Raw genomic sequence first — 18,210 nt, forward strand, 5'->3', positions numbered from 1 at the left:
GTGGAGGCAGTTTTATGGCATGGGCATGTATGGCTGCCAATGGAACCGGGTCACTGGTGTTTATTGATGACCTGACTGCTGCTTAAAGCAGCAGGATGAATTCTGAAGTGTATAGGGCTATACTTTCTGCTCAGATCAGCCGAATGCTGCCAAACTGATAGGATGCCGCTTCATATTGCAGATGGATAATGACCCAAAACATACAGCAAAAGCTACCCAAGAGTTTCTCCAGGCAAAGAAGTGGGACGTTCTTCAATGGCCAAGTTAGTCACTTGATCTCAACCCAATAGAGCATGCTGTTCACTTACTGAAGACAAGACTGAAGGCAGAAAGACCCACAAACAAGCAGCAGCTGAAGGCAGCTGCAGTAAAGGCATGGCGAAGCATCTTGAGGGAGGAAACTCAGCATTTGGTCATGTCCATGGGTTCCAGACTTCAGGCAGTCACTGACTGCAAAGGATTTTCATCCAGGTATTAAAGGCAATCTTTAAGTTTGAAATGATGTTGGTTTGTTCCATTACTTATGAGCCACCAACGATGGGTGTGTGTGTATGTCACTGGCTGTCCTTCCTGAATGGTTAGTGCCCCACTTTTGTCAAACCCTTTGAATTACAGCTGAAAGTCCTGACTTCGCTCCCATCTGGGTGTGTTTCTTTCCAACTTCAATGTGGTGGTGTACAGAGGCCAACTGCCAAAACAGTTATCCTTGTTCCAATATTTCTGGCCCTGACAGTATTTTAGCTGAAAGCTCTTACTGTCAGGATCTGAGCCTTACGAGAGGCATTTCAACCTTCTAGAATGGGGAAAAACTGTACAAAAGCTGGGAAAACACCAAATGATCAGTGTTTGGGGGAAGGAGGTGGGGGCATGGCCTTCTGAGGAACCCCAGAGAAATCCCAGAGGACCCCTGGTCTAGGTTTTTCTTTGGCTGATTCTTGGGAGTGAGCAATAGATGCCTCCTTAAGGTGCTATCACTCCTTCCTTTATTCTAAAGCCAGCTGGGAACATATATTTTGAGCCATACATCCACCTGAAGGGTGGTAGAAGGCTAAGGGAACAATCCTATGGCTGCTAGTCAGCAGCTAGATGGCCATAGGATATGTGGTTTTCCAGGAACCAACCTCAGAGCCTGCACTCCAAGGTTGGCTCCCAGAGAACTGACCTTCCCCCCCACCTTCTGCACTGCCTCACAGGCAGCTCAGAACAGCTCCACACTCCACGCTCAGAAGAGGAGCACAGAGTGGCCAAAATGGGGTGTTCTGGGGCAGGGAAGGCAGAAATGCCTGTAGGACACATCCTATCTGTCATCCAGCAGCCTTCACCCCCATTCCATCGTCCCGTGGCTAGACAGCCGAAATCGGCTGTCTAGCCGCAAATGCAGGGCTATTCCCTCCAAATGCAGAACTATTCCCTCCATGCTTCTCCTGACCTGCATTAGATACGCAGTCACCTCCGAGTTCGGAGGCGGCCACCTATCTCCGTAGGATTGCGCCCTGAAACTAGTTTTCACATGGCTGATTGGGTTTGCAAGGCAAGCAAGAACCATTTTGGAGGTGGCCTTCAGAGAGAGCTGATTTAGACTTGAGAGCTGATTCAGTACTTGGGTACTGAATGATGCCACCCGGAGTCTGCAGACCTGTGTGCTTGCTTTTGTGACTCTGCAATACCTGCCCAGCCAGTAAATTTGTCAAGAAACAGGTTATTCTTTACATGTTATTAGAAAGACAACTAATTTCTCCAGCACTCTCTCCACTTAAGGCCATCGCCCCTGTAAAGGCAGCTCTCAACTTCTCACTGGTTTGGGGATGAAAGGGTGGATGCAAAATAATATATATTAAATGGCTCAACAGTACATTTCATCTTCCTGATCTTTTCCTTTGCATTTCAGAGGAGGGTGTCCACAAGACAACACATGTCCAAAGGGAAACAAAGCAGCACTCTACTGTGGATTTTCAGTGGTCCAAGACAGAGGTCCAATGTGGAAAAGATGGAAGAAGGAGTTTGCATGCAGACAAAGTTCTGCAAAATATCTGTTCTTTTGAGACATTTACATGCTGTGTGAAGGGAATCTTAAATTCTCACACACACACACACTGCCCCCGCCAAAATAGATAACTCATTCCCCTCTGAAATGCTGAATGATGCAAGAAAAAAAGAAGAAAAGAAAAATCTATACATGAGTGTATGAAGGAACTACAGCTCCAATTTGCATGAATATGGGGCAGGGGGTCTACTTATTGGTGATTAGACAAAGAAAAGCAGCCTTTCTCATTCCTCAGCCAGGGGAGGAAAATTGCTTTCAAGAGTACTATCTGGGCTTCTTAAGTGGAGTCTTAAACTGCATGAGATCATAAAATGAATCATGCACAAAGCTAAACTGGAAAAAAATATTCTGCATTTTAATGCATAAAATGGGAGCCCTGGACACAATCTAGAAATGAGAAGAAGCTGTGAGAGTTCAGCCCACGGTACAATAGTCCCTATGAATGAAGCCAATTAAGACATTTAAAAAATGACAGAAGAGCCCATCCCATTACCTGGATGTCAGTTATCTGAAACATCTACATTCTTTGAATTTCCCCCTCCCATCTAAGTCAATGTAACCTTAGATAAATAGTACACCTGTTTACCTGAAGATCAAGTTATCCAACTGTTTTGCTTCTCTTCCTGTGGCTGGCACATCTCATCGTCTCTCTGCATCCAGCTGGGTTGGAGTAAGCATTATGCCAAGCACTCTGCAGAATAGACTCTCTGCTGTAATCAAATTATCTGTGAGATTCCTAGTGGTGCAAGATATGATCATTTTGATCTAAGCACTGGACTTCTTGACATTTCTTTGCAACAAGAGTTCACACTGCATTGTGGGAGAGTGCAGGGTTTGGTACTAAATTTGTGATTCTGTTCAGTAATACATCCCCGGGATTTAGCAGAAACTGTTGTTGTTGTTGTTGTTGTTGATTATTACATAGCTGAAGCTCTCTGGGAGGTTTACAGAAATTAAAACATTAAATACAGTATAAAAAGTTTAAAAGCCATTTACATTAGGGCTGTGCGCTGCTTCGATCCAAAGCTTGAATAACGAAGCAAAGCGGTCTAATTTGGAGGTGCTTCGGCATGATATGGGGCAGATCAGAACAGTGTCGAGGTGCCCCAAAGCAGATCACGTACGAGGCACCTCGGTCTGCCTTGTACATTCAGAGCTGCTCTTATGGCTTCTGAGCAGCCCAGACAGGCTGTCTCCAAAATGTGTCAACTTGTGAAAGTTCACATGGTGAGGGAGGGGGAGGAGGGAGGGGGGAATGTAGTGGAGGCACCAAATGTATCAATCTGAGAGAGACCCAGCCACCAGGAGAGGCAGAAGACGAGGAGGGATGGGGAAGGGGAGAGGAGGTAGAGGCGCCAAATGTATCAATTTGAAAGAGACCTGGCCACTGGGAGGGGCAGAAGATGAGGAGGAAGAGGGAGGGAGGGAGCTTTGCTGTGAGTCAGCCTCCATTTGCTCATTGTGAGAGAGGTGGTGTTACTGGAGAGGAGAGGACTCTGAATGTAATTTGGCTAGAGCAGTGATCTCCAAAGTGGGGTGGGGGCACCCCAGGGGTTGCGCAAGGTGATCCATTGGGGTGCACAAGCTGCCTGATAATTGAGCAGCCTCCCTCTGCCCTGATGAGCTGCTATTGGGTGCAGTTATGGTGGCAGCAGTGGTGGCAGCAGGAGGGGACAGGAGCCGAGAGGGAAGCTCCATGGCATTTCTCTCTCCATTCCTGCCTCTGCTGCGGCCGCTGAGAGCAACTGCTGTGGCTGCCGAGAGCAACTGCCAGGCACGGCAGAGGATGCTGCAACACCAGAGCAGTGGGCATCCTGCCGAGAGAGCAGGAAGGAGATTAACCCTCCCTACTCTCCTTTGGCAGGATGAAGCCCAGAAGAAAGTGTGTGCGATGACAGCTATGTCAGTCTCTCCCCACCCCACCCTTCTGTAATAGATTTACCATTCATTCTTGTTTGTTCATTTGAAAATTCAGAAAATTTCACTGAAGTTGCTTATCGACCCTCCCTCTCTCAACCATTAGTTTTCCCTTACTTTGATTCTGTCTAGGTTTTATATATATATATTATGTCATATATATACATACATACATATTTGTGTATATATGTATGTATGTATGTATGTATATATTAAGTCATATATATATATATATATATATATATATATATATATATATACACATACATACACACACCCACAAATATAGTACTTGCCTTTCCTCCTTTTTGGCTCCCCTCCACCCCCCCTCTCAATTCCTGCATTCCTTCCCTTCCCATTTTTATCTCTTTTTCAATAGTGTGGTGTAGTGGCAAGAGTGTTGGACTAGGAGCTGGGAGTTCCGGGTTCTAGTCCCCACTCGGCCATGGAAGCTCACTGGGTGACTTTGGGCCAGTCACAGACTCTCAGCCCAACCCACCTCACAGGGTTGTTGTTGTGAGGATAAAATGGAGAGGAGGAGGATAATATAAGCCGCCTTGGGTTCCTTGCAAGAGGGAAAAAGGCAGGGTATAAATGCAATAAATAAATAAACAACCCTTTCTCTTCTATTAGGATTATAGTCAGTCTGTTTCCCCCCCCTTTGCTTGTAGTTTAGTGTTTGCTTTGCTTTTGCTCGTGTGTGTGTGTGTGTGTGTGTGTGTACTTGCGCTGTGTGGACAAGCAAACAGTGTGTGTCAAAGGACTACACAGAGTCCACATTTCCAAAAACAGTGGGCAAAGCACTAGATTAACAGCTATTATTTAAATAATATAACACTACACTGTGTGTTGCAAAGCAAGCAAGAGGCATCTTCAGGGTCTTGGCAGGGGCAGAGGTGGATGAAGTGCTGCTGTGCAATCCTGACAGGGCTGTTGTGTTGCTTCCTGCCTCTTTCAGTCCAGCAGACAGCTGCCGTTGCTCTTTGTTCAATCGATCAATCAATCAATCAATCAATCAATCAAAACTTTTATTGTTTCAACCAAAGTTTACAACAAGCAGAGTAACCTTTGCTTCAAGTCAATGTGTCCACCTGGCAGGGCTGCTGTCTCGGTTTGCTTCTTTCCTACCAGCCATTTCCCAGGCAATTCAGCCAGAGACCCCGAGGTTACTGACTGTGAAGAGGAAAGTAGTACTAGGGGAAAGGGGTTATTTGCACTGCAAAGAAACCTACAGCAGGGTTTAGGGATAGTGACCTCCTCACCACCTCAACACCTGCCTTGATTATCCCTTTATGCACTTTGGTTTGAGTTTCTGAGAACGGCACATTTCACCTGCACCTAGCACAAAACTCCCTGGGCCAAACTGCCTGAAATTTGGCAAGTGGGATGCCCTCCAGGGGGGCTGTGTGTTGCCCATGTTTCATGCAGTTCTGTGCAAACAGTGAAAAATTATTGCTCTTTGCTTTGAGAGATTTCCTTGAAAAAATCAAATTTCACCTGCACCTAGCACAAAAACTGCTTGGCCAAACTGTCTGAGATTTGGTAGGTGGGATCCCCTCAGGGGACGCTGAGAGCTCTCCAGATATCTTATACATATCATGAAAACTGGGAAAGTTATGGCCATTTGTGTTTTCCCATGCAAGTCAATGGAAAAATGCCCAAAGCGCATGATTCGTATGTCTGAATCTCGCTTCGAATTTGGAGCCGAGTCAAAGCAGATGGGGTCCAAATCTGCCTGAAGTGAAGCAGGGCTGCTTCAGAAGGTCCAAAGCAGCATCTGAAATGAAGTGGGGGTCCGTGCACAGCCCTAATTTACATGAAAGCACACAGACAACACGCACAAACAACCAACTTTGAACAGTCAGTCATAACTAAAGACACATCCAAGACTGATTTAAACTCATCATGTGCTGCCAAGTGCTTGGGGAAAGAGATAGGTCTCAACCTGGTGCCAAAAAGATAACAATGTTGGCACCAGGCGGACCTCATCGGGGAGCTCCTTCCTCAGATGCGGGGGACACCACTGAGAAGGCCCTTTCCCTTGTTGCCACCTTCAGAGCTTCCCTTGGTGGAGGCACTCAGAGGAGGACTTTAGATGTTGATCATAGAGTATGGGTAGGTTCATTTCAGGGGAGATAAGCCATCAGGTATTGTGGTCACAAGCAAATGGATTTCATCTTAGATCTGGAAAGTTTGAAGGCTGCAATAAACCTCGTGATCACCACATATGCACCGAAGCCTTCTGCAGATCCATGATGAGGCCAACTGCCTCCCTAACGTCTGCAGAGAAACATGAAATTAGAACACATTTTCAACTCTAATTTCCAAATGGAAATGGCAAATATCAAAGATTGGATTTGCCATTTGTGTGGTGTCTGGTGAGCCCAATGTTGGGAAGTCTATTTCAGAAGAACAGTTTCTCCCATCATTCCATTTCACCGATGTGGAGGATCATGAAGAAGAAGAAGAAGAAGAAGAAGAAGAAGAAGAAGAAGAAGAAGAAGAAGAAGAAGAATTTTACAGCAAGAAATGAGAAGAAGTGTGTATGGGTTAGATCCAGGCTTTTGTTGTTCAGTCGTTCAGTCGTGTCCGACTCTTCGTGACCCCATGGACCATAGCACGCCAGGCCTTCCTGTCCTGCGCTCTCTCCCGGAGCGTGCTCAAGTTCATATTCATTGCATCAGTGATGCTATCTAGCCATCTCATCCTCTGCCGTCCCCTTCTCCTTTTGCCTTCAGTCTTTCCCAGCATCAGGGTCTTTTCCAGGGAGTTTTCTCTTCGCATTAGGTGGCCAAAATGTTGGAGCTTCAGCTTCAGTATCTGTCCTTCCAATGAGCAGTCAGGGTTGATTTCCTTTAAGATTGACTGATTTGACCTCCTTGCAGTCCAGGGGACTCGTAAGAGTCTTCTCCAGCACCACAGTTCGAAAGCATCAATTCTTCGGCGCTCAGCCTTCCTTATAGTCCAGCTCTCACAGCTATACATTACTACTGGGAAAACCATAGCTTTGATTATACGAACCTTTGTCAGCAAGGTGATGTCTCTGCTTCTTACTATGCTGTCTAGGTTTGCTATAGCTTTCCTCCCAAGGAGCAAGCGTCTTTTAATTTCATGGCTACAGTCACCGTCTGCGGTGATCTTGGAGCCCAAGAAAGTAAAATCTGTCACTGCTTCCATTTCTTCCCCTTCTATATGCCAGGAAGTGATAGGGCCAAATGCCATGATCTTAGTTTTCTTAATGTTGAGTTTCAAACCAGCTTTTGCACTCTCCTCTTTCACCCTCAACAAGAGGCTCTTTAGATCCTCTTCGCTTTCTGCCATTAGGGTGGTATCGTCTGCATATCGGAGGCTGTTGATAATTCTCCCAGCAATCTTAATTCCGACCTCTGATTCATCCAACCCGGCATTTCTCATGATGTACTCTGCATATAAGTTAAATAAGCAGGGTGACAATATGCAGCCTTGTCGTACTCCTTTCCCAATTTTGAACCAATCGGTTGTTCCATCTCTGGTTCTTACTGTTGCTTCTTGACCCTCGTACAGGTTTCTCAGGAGACAGGTAAGGTGGTCTGGTACTCCCATCACTTTAAGAATTTGCCACAGTTGGTTGTGATCCACACAATCAAAGGCTTTAGCGTTGTCAATGAAGCAGAAATAGACGTTTTTCTGGAATTCTCTTGCTTTCTCCATGATCCAGCGAATGTTGGCGATTTGATCTCTAGTTCCTCTGCCTCTTTGAAACCCAGCTTGTACTTCCAGTAGTTCTCGGTTCGCATACTGCTGAAGCCTAGCTTGTAGGATTTTGAGCATCACCTTGCTGGCATGTGAAATGAGCACAATTGTGCGGTAGTTTGAACACTCTTTGGCGTTGCCCTTCTTTGGAATTGGAATGTAAACTGACCTTTTCCAGTCTTGTGGCCACTGTTGAGTGTTCCAGATTTGTTGGCATATTGAATGCAGCACTTTAACAGCATCATCTTTTAGGATTTTAAATAGCTCGGCTGGAATACTGTCATCTCCGCTAGCTTTGTTGTTACTAATGCTTCCTAAGGCCCACTTGACTTCACTCTCGAGGATGTCTGGCTCAAGTTCAGTGACCGCAGTATCATGGCTCTCAGGGACATTCAGATCTTTCCTGTATAGTTCTTCTGTGTATTCTTTCCACCTCTTCTTAATCTTAGCCATACTCAAATGGAGAGAACCTGTGGGATACGGTCATCTCTGGATACAAACTCTATAGGAAGGACAGAGAAGGGTGTGCTGGAGATAGTGTCGCTCTGTACATCAAAGAGGACACAATGTCAAACAAGCTAGAAACCTTAAAGGGGGCAGACTCCTCCACAGATTTGCTGTAGGTGACAATACCAGGCTCAAAAAGTAATTTAGTAGTGGGAACATGCCACCATCCCCAGACCAGAATTCTCAGAGTGATCTTGATTGGAGAATGAAATCTGGGAAGCCTCCAAAAGAGAAAATGTTATAATAATGGGTGACTTCAATTACTCCCACATGGACTGGATCAATGCATGTTCCAGTCAAGACAAAGAGGTTAAATTTCTTGATGCCCTAAATGATGGTGCTCTAGAACAGCTGGTCATGGAACCGACCAGAGGCGAGGTGACCCTGGGTTGCCCCTGCTGAATGAGGTGAGGTGGGTGGCTGCTAGAGAGAAGGCCTTTTCAGTGGTGGCACCCTGGTTATGGGATGCCCTCCCCAAAAAGGTTTACCTGCTGCCTACCTTTCTATTCTCCAAGGCTTTCCGGTATTTCAGTTTTTAAAATGTGTTAGTGGTTTTTAGATCCTTGCACTGCTGCTGGTTTTGCTTTGGCTTTATTATGTGGTTGCTTTAATTTGTTTTAGATTTTACATTATATTTGATCATTCCTATGTGTGTGTGTTTTGGTTTTAATCTTTATTTTGCAAACCACCCAGAGAGCTTCAGCTATTGGATGGTAAGATATGCCATTAAATGCACAATCCTATGCTGTTTAGACAGAAAAAAAGTCCTACAGTTCCTAGCCAGCATTACCCAGCAGCATGGCTGGGTGGGGAATGCTTGGAGTTGTGGGACTTTTTTCTGTCTAAACATGAATAGGACTGGGTCCCAAGTAAGTAACTAAGTAAGTAAGCAGAAGCTTCCCATTAAGTATATGTCTCTCCCATGCTTGCTAACCAATTGCCCATTGTATCCTACTCAAGCACGATGTGGGAATACAATCCAAATATTGTAAGCAGCTAGTATCTTTCTCTATCTCTCACAAAGAATTACTTTGCTGCTAAGCAGTAGAGACAGGTGGCTCCGATGTCAGTGGGGCAGTGAATCCACTCTGGGTTTCGGTCAGAACGAGTCAGAACTCTAAGGGAGCAATCCTATGGCCACTAGACAGTGGCTAGATGGCCATAGGATGTGCTGTTTTCTGGGAACCGACCTCAGAGCCTGTGCTCCAAGGTTGGTTCCCGGAAAACTGGCCTCCCCCTATGTCTGTGCTGCCTCCGAGGCAGCGTGGAGAAGCCCCATCCTCAACACTCAGAAGAGGAGCGTGGAGCGGCTGAAAAGGGGCAGGGCTGGGGGCGTTCCAGGGCGGGGAGAGCGGAACTGCATGTACGACACATCCTATGTGTCATACAGCAGCCTCCTCTCCCACTCGCCCCCCCCCACACACACACACACGGCTAGACAGCCGAAAACGGCTGTCTAGCAGAAAAAGCAGGGCAGGAGAGGCACGGAGGGAATGATCCCACCACCACCCCCATGCTTCTCCTGCCTTGCTTTGGATAGGCAGTTGCTTGCCTCTGAGTTCAGAGGTTGCCCCCTATCTAGATAGGATTGCTCCCTAATGGAGTTATCCAAGGTGCTTCACAAAACATGCTGGTGCTCTGCACCTTGGAGAGCTCCCTTAGAATTCTGACTGGTTCTGACCACAAAGAGTTCTGACTGCAAAGCACCTTGGAGAGCTCCTCCAGAGTTCTGACATGTTCTGACTGAAACGTGGAGTGGATTCACCACCCCACTGACTTCGGAGCCACCAGCCTCCACTGCTGCAAAGAGGTTCCTTTATAGCCCTCTCCACAAATATTTTTTGCTTCTTTTAAAAATAATAAAAACAATAAAATGGGCAAGCACCTCCAAGTTTCTGGTTTTATTTCTTCTCTTTCAAGGTGGGTCATGAGAATGGAATAAGGTCCACAGTTGCATGCAGTTTTATATATTTGTTTAATGTTATGGTTAGTTAATAATACATTCTTTTTATTTTAGTGTGTTTCAGGAATTTCCCATTTTCATGCTGTTATAATCCTTACAACAACCCTTTAAGGTAGGTCAATATTATTATTGCCATATTACAGATGTAGAGCTAATGGAGAGAGGGGAGGCGCTTGTCTAAGGGCATCTATTGAATTTATGGCAAAGAAACATTCAAGGAAGCAACTTCCCAATTCATAGCTCAGGTTCTTAGCCATTAGGCTTCACTCCCTCTCTGTTTAGGTACATGCTGCACTCAACAGCCTCATAACCCTTTATTATTATTATTTTACACATCGTTACGTTTTCTAAATAGATGCACACATTTGTGCAAAGTTCTCTTCCGTTATGTAGACTCAGCTTACTGCACAGAATCATCTTTGGTACTTCTTGAACCTAAGTACAGACCTGATAATACGAGGACCAATCCAGTCATAGCAGTTAACTGCTGAACTTGGCTGGGTCATGCATAATGGGTTGGAACCAGACTTAGTCATGCTTAGAGCAAACCCATTGAATTCAATGGGATTTTCCTTAACTGTGACTCACTTAAGTCCCACTTATTTCAGTGGGTCTACCTTGAATAAGAAAATAAGAACCATAGAAAAGCTATGCTGAATCAGGCCAAGGGCCTACCTAGTCCAGCATTCTGTTCACACACAATAGACAACTAGTTGTTTATGAGAAGTCCACAAGCAGGACCTCTTGTCATATTGTCCAGTCCCACTGAACAGTTTTGCTGCCCTATTTTGGACCAGCTGAAGTTTCTGAACCATTTACAAAGGAGTCCCATGTGCAACACACTGCAGTCATCCAACCAGCAGGTCACATGAATAACTGTAGCAAGTCTAGCTCAGTCAAGATAGGGCCATACTTTGTATATTGGCCTAAACTGATAAATATTTTCTTACTTGTGGAAGCCACTTATGCCTTCAGTGACAATGCTGGATCAAACTGGGAATGTGTCCTTTTGGTGGAAGGCAACCCCTGCCAGAACAGGTTGAATGCCACCCAGATGGGCAGATGAACCACCCACCAACAACACCCCCATCCTGTCTGGATTGAGTCTCAGCTTCCAATTCAGCCTCAGTTCTTCACCTGTAAAATGGGTGTGCTGATGCTGCATTGTGTCTTCCCAGGATGTTGTGTGGGCAAATGAGATGAAGAAATGTTGTTACATATGGCTCCCAGATGCGGAAGAAGCTGAGCTATGAATGCATGATGCTATATAAAGTCCGCAGGCTTCTCCCACCAAAAAATTTTCCCCTGTGAATGGGACTTTGTACCAAAATTTTTGGACTCTTTAGGAGAGGCAACAAGCAGTCTGGGAAAGAGGGGTGAATTTCACTCCCCGTCTGGAGATGTGGTGGATGCTGTTGCTGCCCCAGTAGCTGGAAGACCAACTGGGTTACTTCCCATTCCATCCATTCAACTCTATACTAATTGAGAAACTGAGACTAGGACCTAACATTGGCCTCATTCTGCCCACTACAATCCAGCCTTTCTAGATCCTTTATTTAAAAACCCAAAACCCAAAAAAGTACTTTCCTTGCCTTTTTCTTTGTCTCTGCCTTCACAGTTCCTGTATTCCTTCCCTTCCCATTTCAGATCTTATCTATCTATCTACTCTTTTCTTTTCCATTAGGCGTTATAGTGTACTCCCCCCTCCCCAAGCTTGTAGGTAGTTTTTCGTTCTGTATCTCCCTTTCTTTGCTCGTGTGTGTGTGTGTGTGTGTGTGCGCATGCAAAGTACTACACATGAGTCCATATAATATAGTGGGCAAAGCACTACATATTTATTATACATTTTACACAACATATAATGTAGAGTGGGCAAAGCACTATACAGTTTGTTTCTATACTGTAGTGCAAAGCAAGCCCAGTATGAGGCATCTAAGGGGCTACAATCCAGCCAGCACCAGAGATTTCAGCACCTCAGACAGCGCCCGGGTATCCCATGTCGTATTTATCCTAAATCGACGACTGATTATTTTGATTTTATTTCTACACACACACACACACACACACACACACACACTTTTGAGTTTTTTTTTTAAACAGCAGTCCCTACAGAAGGACTCCGCACTCTCGTCTCTCTTCCCTCCTGGGACTGGAAAAGACCTACGTCATGGTTCCCGGTGCCGGGGAGTCCCCACCCCATTTTCTCACCCGCTCCTGCTGGGGGAGGGCGATGGTGGAGGGAGGCTCGAAGTCTCCCCAGGATAAATAGCTCCGCTGGCTCCTTGCAACTGAGAGTCGGATGCAGACAGGGGGTCTCAGGCGCCAGGCAAGAGTTGCAGGAGCAAAAGGCGGAAACCTCCCGAAGGCTGCGCACGGTGAGTGGCTGCGTTGCCATACATCCTTCCCGGCAGACCCTTTCCAATCCCCCGGAAAAGCCACATCTGGGGCGGCCTCGATAATCTCGTGCCAAGGGGGCACTTCATGTCAAGAGGGAGCAAAGACGGGTGAGATGTTCTTGTCTTTGCAAGATTTCCTCTGAAAGCCGGAGGGACAGAAGGCTATTTAGAACAGAAGCCAAGGAACTGGATAGCTACAGGTGGGACAGGAATGGAGAGGCATAACTCTCCCCCCACCCTCCCACACACGCACACCATGCCCAGGAGAGGAGCTCCTAAAGAAAGGGAAGCTGAGGTGGAAGGTCGGAAATGGGTGTTGAGGTGGGGGCTTCCTACACCCGTAGAACAGGGGCAGGAGCGAAGAGGATTCTAAACAAAGTTGGATCGTGTTCTTCTCTCTCCCTCTCTCTCCCTCTCGCTGACCCACACTTGTCCCAGCTCCTGACACAACCCTTCTTCTCATTCGCAGCAAGACCTAGATGACCTCAGGAGGAGCTGTAGCTCAGTGGTAGAGAGCCCCTGCTTTGCACGCAGAAGGCCCCAGCCTCCATCCCCAGACTTCCAGGTAAGGCTGGGGAAGAATCCTGCCTGAAACCCTGGGGAGCCTCTGCCCGTCGATGTTGATAATACTGGGCCAGGTGGATCAGTGGCCTGTCTCATTATAAGGCAGCTCCCTATGTCTCTATGGCTTTAAAAGGGGATTAAACCCATTCATGGTGGAGCAGAGATCTATCCACAGCTGTTAGTCTTGGGGACTATACGGAGCCTCCATGTTCAAATGCAGTAATCCGCTCAGTACCAGTCATGCCTGGTGCAAACTACAGAAATGGGCTGTTGACCTCATGCCCTGGTTGTGGACTTCCATGAGATATTGGGCTAGCCAGTTAGAAATAAATGTGCTGGACCAGAGCGACCCTGAATGTCATCCAGCAAGGCTCTTCTTAGGACCAGAGGCTGCTGACAGAATAAGAGATGGGATGCTGAGTGTGGTGGCTATTTTCTAGGGGAATCAAATGTACTTGGTCCTGAGATGTTGGGCAAACAGGATGTGCTTCCTGATCAGGGGCTAGCCAGGACTGAGGAACCTGCCCCCCCCCCCAGATGATGTTGCGGGAGGGAAACTGAGGGGACAGGAGTCCAACATCATCTGGAGGGTCACAGGTTAACTATCGCTGGTCTAAATCATGGTATTATTGTATGTGTTAGACTGCAACACCCATCATTCCAGATGTGTTGGACTGGAACTCCTATCAGTGATGGGAATTGCAGTCCAACACATCTGCAGAGTGTCGGGTTTGCTGGCATGGGAGCATTAGGAAAAGGGTACTCTTCCAAGTCACATTGGCTACTAAGTCCTGTGGGTTCTGTGCCTCTCCATGGAGTGTGTGACTTGATTCACTTCTTAAGCTAGCCAGAATGTGTCTGTCAACTCTTCCTTGTATGTGGGCACCTGCAGCGTGGGGATTGCTCCTTGGCTGGGTCTAATAATGTTCCACTATGCAGTTGCCGTTAATGTTCTTCTCCTTTGAATATTTTTTCTGGTGTGGCTTTCTGGGCTCAGGCACACAGTACAATTATATAAACCTCAATGTAATGCTTGTAAATCAGTTTCACATCGAGGTGCATTTTAAAACAGTTCATAAAATTATTTACAAATGAAACTGAATGTTATCTGAAGCACAGCCTTAAGAGAATTTGGATTAGTATTCTTCTACATCCTTCCAGCACCTTCTTAAGGACCCAGACAGGCAGATCCCTGCAGTTTTCCAATGGATAATTCAACTTTCTTACTCCATAGACCAAAACAAGCAAAGAAAAGAAAATCCATGAAATAATTGTTGTAGTTGTTGCTTCAGTCAGGGTAGTCTCCCAAAGCTTAATTATTTGATGGTCTAACTGAATGGTTTAGGATGGTATCTGTAAGTTGTCCTCCATGGGAAATGTATCCCCTTTCCTTGAGCACAATGGTCCCAGTTGGATTGCCCTTTCCCATGACTGCTTTTCCACTTTTTCAAAAAGTGTGGAAGTTGTAGTCACTGATTTCCTGTTATCACATTTCATTTGGATCATAATCACACCAGTTAATCAACCAAGAGTCTTAAAGACTAACAGATTTAAGCATAAACTTCCTTGTACTCGATTCTACTTCATTAGATGCATGGAGTGTTATTCACAGTTGGCAAGAATTTATTATCCACATGCACATGGGTGTAGAGGTGGGAGGGAATGGCAAATTTCCTAGAGGAATTTCAAAGGAAGACTACAGGATGAAACCACTGAATTAGAACTTACTGAGAAACATAATTCTATCCAGTTGGGCATGAAGAAGGATAATGGCTTTCTCGCTCACTACAGGTGTTAATTAACTTAGCAATGCTGGGATGATTATATTATCACCAAGTACTGCTGAATTGTCACAAACTGTACTTTTTGCCTTTTATTGCCTCCCCTCCCCCCATTAATATATTACATTTTCCCTCCCTTTAATGGGGAACATATAACCCCTGCCAACTGAGGATAACACACCATATATTTGATGACGTGGGCCCTACTCCACAAAAGTTTATGTCATAATACATTTGTTAATCTATAAGGTGCCAAAATACTACATTGTTTCTGCTGCAACAGATTAATGTGACTACTGCTTGTTTCTAAATTTCGGCTCCATTCCCTGGCTCACCACGTGATTTTGCTATTAGGGAAACAGGTTGGGATGTGCTATGAAACATTGCACTGCGCGACCTCCTTCTTGATTGTCAGTCATCCTGTTTGGGCTACAATCCCGCTGCCCCTCACCAACTGAATGAGCTCCTAGAGGAAGTGTAGATATGAAGCTGCCTTATACAGAGTCAAAGCATCTATATTGTCTCCTGCGGCTGGCAGAAGCTCCCCACATCTCAGGGGAGCTCCTTCCCAGCCCTGTGACTCAAGACCTTCTAAGGGCTAAAACAGACATTACTTTAAATCCAGTGGAGCCTGGCTCCTATGTCAGTGGGGCACGGAGTCTGCTTTGGGTTTCAGTCAGAACTCTAAAGGAGCACTCCAAGGTGCTGAAAGCATTTAGAGTTCTTTGGAGTTCTGACCGAAACCCAGAGTGAATTCACTGCCCCACTGACATCGGCACCACCAGCCTCCACTGTTTAAATCTGTGTTGAGCAGCTACATCTTTTTCTCATTTTTATGCTACAGTAGGCACAGAGGCCCCAATTCAGATCTTCAAAGCCCCCCTCCCCTACACCTTACTCTAGGGTCGCAATCTGAATTGGACCACTTCACCTCCTGTAGAGTAAAAATGGAGGCTGGAGGGAGAGGCATTACTGTATCTTTTGGCCCCCACTGGACTGGAGACCCCGGGGATTAAGGATGGGACCCCATGCATAAAAGGGCACTCTGTTGCCAACAGACTCTGGCACCCGCCCAGCCCCAAGTGGTGGGCCTGGCTACCAAGAGAGGTCTGCTTCATCCCATCCCTGATCGCCCCCCAGCAGGCAAGGAAACCTCATCTAGTCCAGCAGTCTTTCAATGTACTCATGAGTTGATTAAAGCTGCATTTCAAGAAGTGTGTGGAGGCTGCTATCGATTGCACAGGTGGTTGATGATGTTTTAATTGTTTGGGTGCCATGTATATTGTTAGCCACCTTTTTTTATTTATTAGTTCATTTATATTCCCTCCTGATGTTTTTCCTCCTGCAAGGAACCCAAGGTGGCTTCCAGGATCCTCTTCCTCTCCATTTTATCCTCACAACACTGTGAGGTAGTTTAGGCTGAGAGTCAGGGACTGGCCCCAAGTCACCCAGTGAATTTCATGGCCGAGTGGGGACTAGAACCCGGATCTCCCGAGTCCCAATCCAACACTCCAGCCAGTCCACCAGAAGGATTTTGAAATAAATCCATTCTCTCCGAACTCAAAGTAACTCTGATGCTGGATTCTGTCCTAGACACTGAAGAGCAGGTGATGGCTGGGATGGTTTCCGCTGCCTCGTTCCTCATCTTTCTGCTTCTCCCACTAAAATCCTGCCTTCCTGTGGAGTGGCCAAGGCCAGCAGTAGTCCGTCTCCTCCCCATAAGCGGCCTGAGTTGGGAGCGGCAGCTTAGCCACTCGGAGTGGCAGAACGAGCCTTTCGTTCCTCCAGTTCACTCTGGAGAGGGCTTCTTCCAAGACCCACGATCCTCCAGGTCCTGCAAGCCACCAGGGGCCAAATGGATCCCCCAGCAGCAGAGAGACGAGCGATCGGCTTCCTCCAGCAAAAGACGCGATGGCCGCCCAAATTCCCTGGACTTGACTTTTCACCTTCTCCGAGAGTTCCTGGAGATGTCCCGAGAGGAGAGACTGGCCCAGAAAGCTCGTAGTAACAAAATACTGCTGCATAATATTGGCAAATGAGTGGGGAAGGATCTGGGGGCAAGGGAAGGAGCCATTTTCTAATTGTAAAGTTTAACATTGATTCTTGTAAAAGTGCAGTTGGTGGGCAGCTATGCCTTCCCCAATCTGGTGCCCTCCAGATGGGTTGGACTGCAACTCCCAGCACGCCCCAGCCAGCCACGCTGGCTGGGGCATGCTGGGAGTTGCAGTCCAACCCATATGGAGGGCACCAGGCAGGGAAGGCTGAGCTACATGATCTTTCATCATATTGGATCTGATGTCAGGATTTTCTCCAGAGAATGGTTTGTTTTTGAATGACTCCTCCAGAAGAGAATATATTTGGGGTGCCCCTGCCCAGCCATGAAAGAGGATGTGTTTCACCACCACTGCTGCCATGTTTTTAATTCATGCAATCATAATATTTTATACATCAATGTGCGAAGCTCTTTCACTGAGGGCTGTAAGCAAGACACGGAGGGCAACGGGCCCCGCCCCCAGGAGCTTAAAATCAAAATTTGACCTCATGGCTGACATAGCAGCGGGAGGGGAGTGGACCAGGCAGGGTAACAAGGGGTTGGTGGGAACACAGAGTGCAGCTATGGTTGTCATCTCAGAGCTCAGTGATCAACATTGGTGGAAACGTTCTTCTGGAACTCCAGAAGAGATCTCTGGCAGCCCATTCCTAGGGCTGCACAGTTCTTTCTGGATGAGCACCCAGATGTGCTTGTCCCTCTGATCCACGCAAGTCCACAGGCTTCCTGGACATCATCTTACCCAGGCCAACCCACTGGGAAACAAGGACAACAGCTGTTGTCTTACCGTCCACGGTGCAATTATCTGTACAGCACAGGGTAAGTGTGCCAACTGTCTAGGGCTCCTTATGGAGACAGTATTCCAGAGCTTGGGTGCAGCCCCTGAGAAAGCCATCTCCTGCAACACATCTCACATACTGGTGGGACAGGGTGATCAGAGAGATAAGACTGCAGGGAAGCTGATGGGCTGAATGGGGGCCTCTTGTGGGCCATATCCAGTCCATAGGCCAGAGGTTCCCCATCCCTGCCTTAATACATGGACAAGGTCATACTGGAGAAGGCAACCTGGTCCCCAGCTGTGTTAAAAGCCCAAGAGCTGGGGGATGATATAAAAGCTGACTGCCTGAAAACAGGATTGTTCTGCGTCATGTCATTATTACAAGGTTTTATCCTTGCCCTTTCTTCAGGGAGCTTTAGATGGAATGCATGGTTTCCCCCAAGCTTTATCCTCACAACAACTCTGTGAGGTAGGTTAG

The sequence above is a fragment of the Heloderma suspectum genome, chromosome 4, assembly GCF_057233095.1.
Source record: "Heloderma suspectum isolate Gila_16-S chromosome 4, 16-S_ref, whole genome shotgun sequence".
Taxonomy (NCBI): Eukaryota; Metazoa; Chordata; class Lepidosauria; order Squamata; family Helodermatidae; genus Heloderma; species Heloderma suspectum.